The sequence below is a fragment of the Parus major genome, chromosome 3 (assembly GCF_001522545.3).
Source record: "Parus major isolate Abel chromosome 3, Parus_major1.1, whole genome shotgun sequence".
Lineage (NCBI taxonomy): Eukaryota > Metazoa > Chordata > Aves > Passeriformes > Paridae > Parus > Parus major.
The window spans coordinates 85,381,989-85,391,716 of NC_031770.1; positions in this window are offsets into that span (position 1 = coordinate 85,381,989).

The window sequence follows — 9,728 nt, forward strand, 5'->3', positions numbered from 1 at the left end:
ATTAACTGTAATTTAATTTTTGATTCTGAAACTTTCTGGATTTTTCCTCAAACATTAAATAAAGGAGGCTTTTTTTCCCTTCCAGAAATGGGCAGATTTCTTCTGGATTTTTCCCTTTAAGGTGTTTTTTCCCTCACCCACTGGCACTATGACATGTAAAAGTAAATCAATCAGAGAGTTGTTCTGAAACTGTTTACTCCCTATTCTCACTCCTTATAAAACTCTGGTAAAAGCTCTTGATAGATAAATCAAAAGTACTGGCATTGCTTGAACCCCACTCCATCTTCTGAAAGTCATGTTGTGGGTTAACTTTGGAAGGCAACTAAGCCCCACATGGCTACTTGCTCACTCCCACACAGTGTGATGGGGGAAGGATTCAGAAGGGGAAAAAAAGAGAAAACTCATGAATCAAGATGAAGAAAATTTCAGAAGGAAAGCAAAAACTGTGCACTTAAGCATAACAAGAAAATAAATTACATTGAGACTTCTCACTGGAAAGCAGGAGTTTAGCCATTTTTCAGGAAAGCAGGATTTTATTATACATGCACAGTTACTTGCCATCACTCTGAATTTGCTCCTCTTACTTTTCTTCCTCCAGCTTTATAAACAGAACATAACCTCCTCACTGGTGGGGTGTAGCAAGAAAAGGCCTTGATGCTTTGAGAACACTGCTCAGCAATAGATAAAACATCCCTGTGTTATCAACACGGTTTCCAGCACATATCCAGAATGCAGCACCTTACACTCTGATATAAAGAAAATGAGCTCCATCCCAGCCAAAACCAACACAGATCATGTTTTGTTTGTTGTTTTTTTGTTTTTCTTTTTTTTTTTCCTTTTGATTTATACCTTCCATTCTTCATACACAATTTGTGGTTCAGAAAAAAAAAATGCACAAACTCAAGATAATTCTTATAGCTGTAGAAAGATAGCATATTGGATAAGTTAAAGGTGGTCACTAAAGACATTTTATTAGGCAATATATGTAGAGTTACTGGGGTGGCATTATGGAAAAAAAGCATTTAGAAAACATTAAAAATGAGGCATTGTCCTGTATAATTTAGATAAATACCACATGCTGCTTAGGGTATCTGTGTGAGAACTTGTCTGAACATTTTGATTTAAATGAAGTTTCACTTTATAGGGAGACAGCAGAAGAAAACAAAATAAGAGAAAGAAGAGCTGTGCTACAGCATACCAAAAGTCTTTTGAGGAAACAAAGGTGAAATCACTGAAAGTATCCCAGCTGACCTCGTTATGTACACTGTTCTCTAACTAAAATCTGAGGTCAAAGAGAATATTACAACCTGCATGCCTGAAGGAAAAGGTTGAAGTACATTTCACCAGAATGAGGCTGTGACACAGAGACACATAACAATGTGAAAATATGCTTAGACCAGGAAGTAAAAATTCACCCTACAAAGTGCAGAAGTTAATATGGCAAAGGAGTAGCTATATTTTCCAGAGTTTATTTGGCTCTTTCAGCTGTTATGAAAGGTCTTTTCAATTGCTTATAGTCTTTTGAATACATTCCAGTCTAGAGCAGACAACAGGTTAAAACTTATTCTGAAAAAGTTAAATGTAAGAATATAGGAAAAGAACAAAACCACAGAGACTGTAAAACCATACTGAATTGCAGAAGTTTTACATTAGCTGATAATCTAAGCTGGGAAATCATCATCTGAATTTTTTAAATAGGAACAAGCAAAATATTTGAGAAAACACAGAGGTGTCTAAGCCCTAACTTTATCCTGCCTGACTCCCAGCTACCACCCCTTCAGAGCAGTGATCTTCCTGCAGAACTTGATTTACACCCTCTATTCCCTTTGGGAACTAAACACCTGAAATGTTTCAGATGCATCAGTGCCTGCTAAGCACTTGTTGCTAGGTATTTACACAACTAAGTCTCTGCCTGGGAGACGTAATTTAGCGACTAAGACTATTGCCAGTAAAATAAGGAGCTTAAAGTGACTTTCTCACTTGTGTTTCATGGATCTGATATTTCATTAAACCTTTTATTAAAAAAAAATGTGATCACCAGCTGGTCTATACCCATAAAAGTTAAAACTCCATGCCTTACTATAAAGCAACTCTTATTTGCTTGAAGTATTTTTGTGTTTACGGTATCATATTTTCTATTGTCTTCCACCAAATTAGGCTTTTCTGACTTCAGTTATTTATGAGAGAGAGAGAGCATAATGGTTGTTTATTGATCATTCTCATTCTCAGTAATTTCTGAGGATTTAGCGTCTGAAAAGTCTCATTAAGTTGTCTAACTCAAGTGTTTTGTGCCATTAAACACAGTCTAGAATATCTTACTTAGACTTTAGCTGCAAAAGGTAGCATTCATTTTGTCATTCTGGATGAATATTTTGAGTATCTTAGGTCATATTTTCATGATGGTTACTAGCTCAGGTTTTTGGGAGGAGACAGCCAAGAAATTTTCCAGTTGAATGCATTTGAAGAAGACATCTCCTATTTCTATATTACTTTGAAAACCTTCCCAATCACATGTCTGTTTATAGTTATGGTGAGACAAGTGGATGTACGTTAATTTCAAAATCTTGATAGCCAAGTGAACACTGCTTATATTATAGAAGAAATAATGCAGATAACATGTTTCAATGACTGGCTGATGTTTTACTTGTTTAGCAGTTTTATAGACAAAAAAGCTTTCAATATTAGGCTTAATGATAAATTCTTACGGGAACATTATGGTGTTTTCACCTGTTTTCAGGTTACTGATCAACTTCCCTCACCAGTGCCTGACAGCTGGTAGGAAACCTCAGTGAGAGTTGTTTGCAAGCCAACTAGCTGCATATTTTGTAAGCAATATTTTAAAGAAAAGTAATAAAATATTGATTGTTTTCACTAAAAATGGTACTGCAGAGTGTCCTTGAATGTAAATTGCTCTCAAGAATTAAATTAGCAATTCACAAAACCCAAGAAATATTATTTCTGACCTCATTACAATAACAAAGCTATCTAATTCTTCTACAAGTCTATGTGCCAGAATCTAATTTGGTTGTCTTTAATTTTCAAAGATAAAAAGGTTTAATATTTTAGTAAACAACTTACAAATTATATCAGACAAAGAATCGGCAAGGAATTTTACAATACTCTCTGTTGATTTGTCTTCCATGCTTTCCCTCTCAGGAAAAATCCCTTATAGTGCTTATCACAATGATTTTTCACTTCAGAAAATTTTATTTACCTGCATTTTTCTCTGCCAGGTTTGTAAAATTTTGGAGCAAAACATGTATTTTTTTTTTTAAATAAGATTACCCTCCCTCCCTCCATAATTTTTTTTTTTTTTTGTGATCTCACTAGATACACTATCAGGAGATATCTACCTCAGAGATACCTTTGGAAACTATAATTTCTTGAAACACACCAAATTTTTTTGAATATATTTGGAAAATTCTTTTATATAGTGCTTCATATTTCTTTAATGATTGTCTTTAATAGATGTATTAGAAATAAAATAATGATATCCAGATCTCTGCCATGAGTGATACATGAACAGTATCACAAAAGACATTTAAATGTTTGGGGACATAGATACCTACAATTCATATTACAAGAACCTCTTGAAATTGAGTTCTACTTTTTTTTTACCTGCTTTGTAATTATTTATTATTTATATTGTGGTAAAATTTGTGTTCTTCAGTTAAGCTTTAAGTTAGACACTCACTCAATGAATAAAATTTATTTCCAGTAAAAAAATGTTTACAATAAAATATAAAAATACAGCAAGAGTGATATAATTAAAGCAGAATGGGGAATCACAAGAAGGCAATTATGTATTATTGGTTTGCTTGCTTATAATATCTAAGACATAATGATGCACTTTCAAGACAGCTATTTGCTTGGGAAAAAAGGCATTTCAGTTATACATTGACAAGTCCTGGTAATTTACAGGAACATCTGTCTGTCAAGATCAGGTTTTAATACCTCTTAAAAAAATGCATCTACAGTACTGGAAAGCTCCTAATTATTGAGTAAGTACCAAGAAAGGAGTAACCAGATGATCAGCTCAAATACAGCCTAATATTCTAGATAATAGCTTAAAGCAAATAAATAAACTACATCAAACCAAATTACACTGGGATTTGGGTTGTGCTAAATTGAGTCAATAGGGTTTTGAAGAAAATAAATTTTGTTAAGCAGATTTGGTGAAATTTAAAAAAATGACCATATTAGCAAGAAGTTTAGGAATTCTGTTAATGATTAACAAAACAATCACATGTGTGGTTTTGTTTCTGCGTTTGATCACAAAGAAGCTTATTCTGGAGTATTTCATATATTCCTGGTATGCATTCCTGCTGCCTACCCAGGACAAAGTTAATGCCAATGGTCAGTATCTTTACAAAAATATAAGATACAGGTGCAAAACAAACATTTTTTTCATGTCCTTGAGAAAGACATAAAACAACAAAAAAGCATGTAGGTGTTTCTTTAACTTAGACTAAAATTAAGGAGAACTTTTCAAAGTGGTGGGCTGTCTCTCTATCAAAATGGAATTTTCCAAGACATATACTTTAGCTAAACAAGAGATTTTCAAGAGAAAATCTGGGAATATTGGGTAACCTATAATGTACATGAGCTAATAATTGTTTCTGGGGTATTAAACACGAGACCATGAGGAGAAATGGTATCATCTCTATAACACAATATACTGAAGAAACTGACTGATTTTTAAGCTAAGCATTTTAGTACAGTTAAATCAGCTGTAGAATTCCTACTAAATATATCCCTAAAAGCTCTGAAAAACAAACAAATAAATAAATAAACTTCAAATTTTATTGAAAATTACAAAACAAACACTCAAAAAATAGACTATTTTCTTGACTAATATATTAGTTACTGAATAAGGAGTGTAAGATCATTAATGCATCTAATACAAGTATTTTAATTTTAGGTTTTAAAATATTTTTCTCTTAAATAACTGATTTACAGATGAACTTGTCATATATATTTTTGTTCAGACACAAAGGCCCAAAGTGCAATCCAACACCCACTGAAGGCTATTAGAAACCTTCCATTAGAACAATAGACACTGTATCAAACATAGAAATTAAATAAAGTGACAAATAATAGGGTAGGAGGAAGCACTGGAGGAGAAAATTCAGAACAGATATACAATGGATGATGCCAGCACAATAGTACAGTACAATTACTATGGGTGTGGAAGTTTCAATGTTACACAAAAAGGGTGGTTTTGAAACACCTATTGTGAATACGACATGCATTTTAAACTTCTTTTAGTACGTCTCTAGAATTAGTTACTAAGGTTGTATAGTCTTTTACAAAGGAATTACATGTAATATGGCATTACCGGTGTCAGAAAGGTGTCTGAACATGCAATTACAACAATTTTGCACTGCATAAGAAGTAATTATAAAAAGTAGCTGTGAAACAAATCACAACAATTATTGAGTGAATAATATTTATTCAATGCAAATATTTAGGATTCAAATGTGAGATGTGTCAAAATTAACAGCAAGTGCATGAATACCTGACAAGCATTCTTTCTTTCTGTCAGGGAAAACTTGATCCCAATTGCTACAGGAATCATTAAATAGCAAATGTGGACCTACAAATTTCCCATTACAAATATAGATACATTTACCATAATCCCTTTAACTTCATTTGAACGAAAACTCTCTTCCACTTTTCATACTCGTTCCTCCTCTTTTTTTGCAGTGACTAAGACATAAAGTACAAAATAGCTGTGTAAATGGATTCTGTTCATTTCCTGCTTGGAAAGAGAAAAAGAACATTTCACTGTTCATTCTTTTTTTCCTTTTTTTATTCTTTTTTTTTTCCTTTCATATTATTCCCTAAAACAAGGAAGGGGAAAAGTAGGGCAGTCCTTTGTAAAATGCTTATGTGAAATTAAATAGGCTCTAGGCCACTTTGATGACAATTTCCATTATTGGGCGGAATGAATGGACAAGAACAGAAAGCCAGAATCTACTGTTAAATTTTCTGGAAGTCCACTGACTTTCAGTATCTTAGTTCTGTAGCTATTTCCACTTCTCATAATTAGGAAGAGATCTATCAACCTCAGCCACACATGTCCTGCCCCACCTTCTCCATAGTGCCTCCATCCAGCAGCTGGGTTCACAGTGGGAACTGGAAATGTCCAATTCCAGGCCTACACTGGATGTCAGCAATAAAGTCAACATTTAGTAAAAATAATGGGAAAATAATACAGATGGAGGATGACACCTGAAGAGTACACCTGATTTGATTATAAAGAACAAAATTCAAATGCCCGGTGGAGGGGAAATAATAGTAACCCCCAATGTCCAACTAGTTACATCCAGCAGAGGTAGCAATTTCTCTGATTCATCCAGGCTAACAAGCACCATTCTCTGCAAGATATTCCTTTACACACTGAAGTGCTATTCAAGTGGTTTTCAGTTATAACTTATTTTCCTAGCTGATTAAAATGTTGAGTATTAAAACTGGCACTGGTTCAACCATCAGAGTTCATTAAATTACTCAGGAGATGCGGACTGCGATAGTAAGGCCCATGAGGTAAAATGAAATGTTCTATTTATCAAGTCATACCCTGCTGTGCTATTCATTTGGTAATAAAAACTTTATTTTCTCCGCTTGTGTCCTTTCTCATTAATGAGATAAAAAGCATAGTCATTTTATTGGTTTGTACAAATACCTGAACAATCAATCAAAAGCCAACAACCCTAGATAAAGCTTCTCTGGAACAAAAAAATAAGAGTTTATTTTCTGAGAAATAATTATGTTCCATTTTAGAGTTGCATGGGATTTTTGGACTAATCAGTCATCACATATACCAAACTGATAAATATCCATTATCTGGCAAAGATCCATTGATATAAGGACAAAAGTTTCAGTTGTGCAGCTCTGATATGTTTGTTGTGCCCTTTTTCACATGATTTTGATAGTGAAGAGGCAACAGGGCTGGCTCTGTGAGAAGCTGCTAGAAGCTTTCCCCATGTCCAACAGAGTCAATGCCAGCCAGCTCCAAGATGAACCTGCTGCTGGCCAAGGCCAAGCCCATCAGCGATGCTGACAGCACTTCTGGGATGATGTAGTCAAGAAGGGGAAACAACCCTGCTGCTACACCAGCAGAAGTCAAAGGAGAAGAGTGACAATATGCAAAAGCAACAACTCTCCCAAGGTCAGTGCAGAAGAAGGGGCAGGAGGTGTTGAGGTGTTGAGGAATCCAGGTGCTGAGATTCCCCTGCAGGCAGTAGTGCAGACCTTGGTGAGGCAGCTGTGTCCCTGCAGCCTGTGGAGGACCATGGTGGAGCAGAGAGAAACCTGGAGGGCTGCAGGCCAGAACGGGTGGATATCTGAAGGAGGCTGCGACCCCATGGGAAGCCCATGCTGGAGAACGTTTTCTGGCAGGATTTGTGACCCCGCTGGGGACTCATGCTGGAGCAACCTGCTCCTGAAATACTGTATCCCATGCCGGAGCAATCTGTGAAGAGTTGCTGCCTGTGGGAAGGAGCCATGTTGTAGAAGTTGTGGAAGACTGTCTCCTGTAGGAAGGTCCTCACACTGGAGCAGGAGAAGAGTGTGATGAGTTGTCCCCCTGCAAAGGAAGGAGCAGCAGAGATTTCTGATGAACCCACCATGAAGCCCTGTTCCCCATGTCCCTGCACTGCTGGAGGACAGATAGTAGAGAGATTGTGAGTGCAGTTAAGCCACGTGCTTCATCTTGACTCTAAGGACCTCAGGACTGAGGCTTGTGAGGCTCACTCTGAGCTTGTCTTGACCTGTCTAGAGGTTTTATTTCACCTGGTTTTGCTGTTGCAGCAACTTCTCTTGTGATCAGGAGTCTATGTCTAAGCAGTTTTGCTTATCTCTGTGTGACACACCATAGTTTCTGTAGAGATAACAGTAACAAGCAGTTATTCTGTATAAATTTAAGAATTTATGACTGTAATTTCGTAATGTAATGTGGAGAAATATATGCCTCTTAGCAGGGGCCCAGAGAAGTGGAAAAATAGGGTACAACATAAGGGAGTACAGGCATGGGATGCTAATACATGGCTCATAGACTTGGTACTGGTCATAAATAACCCCATCCTTATAAATTGACTAATGATCAGTCAGAGAAGTTCACACCTGGAACTAGACAAAAACAGTTTGAGGAGCAGCAAAGAGAACAAATACGAAATAGTTTGCATCATATCTTGCATATTTAAGTATAATGGGAACTTGCTGACCAATCAGGAAAGACTGAGGTATAAAAGCAGATTAGAAAATATTGAACAAGATCCTGGAAAGGGGAAAAAAACCCACAAGCATCATAGTCATCCATGGTGAAGGGCAAGGGACACTGATGACTCATTGTTCCCTACCCCAAGGCATCAATATTACCACCCCAGAGAGAAGTGAAGGGTAATTTGGAAAACCCCAAACAACAGGAGAGGTAAACTCCAGGAAGTGTGTGTAAAAAAGTTTAAATGTGTTGCTATTAATACTTAGAAATTTTCTATACAAGAGAATTGTTTTTTTTAAATTTTATTTTTTTTCTTACAGTGAGTTGACTTTGGCTGGCTGTCAGATCCCCATCCACCAACTCTTACTTTCCCTTCTCAACAGGACAGAATAAGTAAGCAAGAAAAAATAGGATGCAGTATATTGTGACTTCAGATAACAACAGAACATCACTTATCAAGTACCAACATGGGCCAAAACAAACTCAGCTTGAGAAAACTGATCTAATTTATTGTCAATTAAAATAGAGCTGGATGGTAAGAAAAAAGCGTAGACCACTCTCCCTTAACCATGCCTTTTCCCTGGCTCAACTTCAATATTTCATTGATGACTCTACCACTTCCTTCCACCCCAAGCAGTGCAGAAGGAGAGGAAATAGAGGATTGTAGGCAGCCCACAACAGGTCGTCTCCAATACTGCTTCTTTTTATGCTTTTCCCCCTCTGCAACTTGGTCCCTCCATGGGCCACATTTCTTTTAGTACTTACCCACACAGATGATTTCCAGCTCCAGCCCACCCCCTGCAGCATGTGTGTATCTGCTGAAGGGACTGTGGCCTGTGGAACCCCACACTGCAGAGTGGGAAAATCGTGAACAACAAAAGTATTGGAGAGCAGCGTTCATGGATTGGCCACAATCCCCCTCTGTCTGCACTCCTCATTCTTCCCTGAATTGTACTTAGGTAACAATGAAGCAGTATTTGTTCTAGAGATTTCATACATTTGTAGGAAATACAGAAAGTACTGTTATAGGGCGTAAGGAAGACAAGCATTTTCTATAATTAGAGATAATTATAGCTATGAATAACTACTCCATCATTTTATATATAAAGATCAGTGACAGAAAAATCAGCAGATCACTTATTGGAAATCACACAAGTACTACAGTAAAAAAAAAATTAAAAAAAAAATCAATCATTTGAGACATCTAGGCCAGTAGCATAAACAGAACATATTCTGCCACTTCTAGTGTACCAGCACAGTATCTGTTACAGAGGCATTGCCTGCCTGAGATTACATACTACTCACTGGTTAACACACACACAAAAAAAATTATCCGTCTTTCAGTGTGGAACTAGGTTACTTAGCCTGGAGCTTTATCTTAAGTACTGTTGGTGTGACACTGAATCATGTTATCCAGAATTACCATATGTTTTGGTGTACTGAGCTGCTCTAGGATCAGGCAGACTCTGAATGTTTGTGCAAAGGAAAACTTCCCTGTGTTCTAAGA